Below are 2333 nucleotides of genomic sequence, written 5' to 3'. Positions count from 1 at the left end.
AAAATCTATCTTTTATGAAAAAGTCACTGAAAAGGGCCTGCCAAAATGTCTATTCCTTGAGCGGTCCTAAGGTTTTCCAGCGCTGATATAGGCTAGTTGCTTCTGTAGTTGAAGTTACATTCATACGCTTCTAGGAGGAATGCACGAGGGGGATTTTATTCAAACCTTTTCCCTTTTCTTTCCCCCAAACCAATCGTTATCGTGGGCTGGCGCTGGGGGTGGGGGGGGTCCTTCACACGCGCGCGCAAGCACGTATTCCCTTTGATCTTTATTATGGCAACATGGCGACAAGTAGCCTGATCTGAAAAACGTAATATGCCTGTAATTAATCTCTGGTAGGTAGCTTCATATTTTTGTTCTGGTTTGCCAATATTTAGTGGATGAGACTGTTGGTCTTGACAATTATGTACATGTTTTGGAAAACACTTAAAATAATAAATAAATGGTTTATGGCATAATGGACTCTATTTTCTTCCAATAAAAATGGTCACTGTCACTCACTGCGGTTTTAAACACGGCCGGTCGCTCGTGGTTGACTGGACTGGCGCGTGAAGAGGCAGTTACAACTTTTTACAACTCATTTCCTCACTGCTCGCTTCAGAAACACTTCTTTTGTTTATTCCGAAGACATCCATTTCCCCAAGTTGTGTATTTGTTTTCTAACTATTCTAAATTATGGTTGTCACACCCAAGATGTAGGTGACAGCCAGCTGCTCGCCTTCCTCTGCGGTTCACACCTTTCTAATGGTCCATACTCTGTCCAGCATTCACTGTGATTTCAATGATAATGTCGAAACCCTTAACTATTTAAGTCCCTATAGACCCCCTGAATAGCATTTTAACTGCCATGCATTGCTAAAGAATATAGTCTGCTTTGCAGTGGTAAAAATCAAGAAAAAAAAAACGTTAATGCATTTTTCCGCAAAAGGTGGTTAAACGTTAAGCAGTCATTTACTGAAAAAACTAATTTACATCGCTGGACAGAGTATATCTCAATACTGTGAATGGACCTTGACCATTATGGAGACATGCCCCAGATGTACCCCAAACTTACATCATCTACACCACCCACCGGTGCGCTCTTGGACCTGGTTCTGATCCGCCACACTCCACGCGCACACATCGAGGCACCTGATCTCCTCCAGTGGAAACAATTGTATAGTACAACGTGTCAAAACCCAACCCATATACGTCCCCATACACTATTCACCAGACGTCCTAGCTGCCTCAACAACAGACAGATAGTAGACGGGACAGGAGGTGTTGTTTGAGTGTGCGTCAGCTGGACTTGAAAAGGACCAGCGGAGGCTGAACACCACACAAAATAACGAACTTAACGGTGTCTAAAACTGGCCGCTGCTCGCGAACTCCATCCCAATTTACTCCCCCTTCTTTTATGAAAATGCTAAAACAGTACGAATCTGTTTCAGAACCACTGGATTGGCTGTGGGGACCAGGTTTGCGACCCCTTCCTCTGGAAACAGTGGCACGCTGTCAGAATAAAATAAATCAGTTTGTATCCACGTAGCTAATAGCCTAGATGGTGCGGGAACAACAGTCTCTGGCATGACTTCCTACGAAGTGTGTGTAGGTGAGTGTTTGTGTGTAGAGAGAGGGGGAAATAAAGAACAATGTCTACATCATTTGTAGCCCTGAAGCAGCACTGTTACGCCATTGAAATGTAAATGTCCACATGCACATAGTAAACAGCATTAGGCCTCTCGCATCTTCCCATCACAATATCGGTGCTGCTGCACGTGGCAACGTCTCATTTCCGGGTCTACCTTTAAATCACAGTGTTCCAGAGTTTGCGGAGGCTACATGTCGCTCATTCGGAAGGTACATTTAATCTGCGCTATATGGCCCTAAACACTGGCAACGCAGACTGAACCCAACCGAAAAAATAATAAAACATTTTAAAATGGGAAATCTGTAGTTCAGACAACAAAAAAGCGGTCGGTCATCTCGAATTTGGTAAACAGCTGATGGGCGCAGGTGCAGCTGGTGAGAGGACATAATAATGTCTGGAATGTAGTGAACGTAGTGGAACGCATGAAAACCATGCGTGTGATGTGTCCGGCTTCATTCCAGCCATTACTATGTGCCCGTCCTACCCCATCCAGATGTCACCAGCCTGCACGGCTGAGGCAAGGGCCTGGAAAAAAGATACACTCCAATTCATAGCCCGAGGCAAGGCTACACATCTAACTGATCATGAGATAAAGGTTTGAGCTCTTTATATAAAATTAAAAGGATTAAATAAATGTTTAGCAATTTGGAAGCAGTGTTCTGCACAGAAGCATTTAATAAGAAGTATAACACATGCTCGACCT

This window comes from Esox lucius, chromosome 9 (assembly GCF_011004845.1).
Source record: "Esox lucius isolate fEsoLuc1 chromosome 9, fEsoLuc1.pri, whole genome shotgun sequence".
Lineage (NCBI taxonomy): Eukaryota > Metazoa > Chordata > Actinopteri > Esociformes > Esocidae > Esox > Esox lucius.
Note: the sequence above shows the minus strand (reverse complement) of the source record.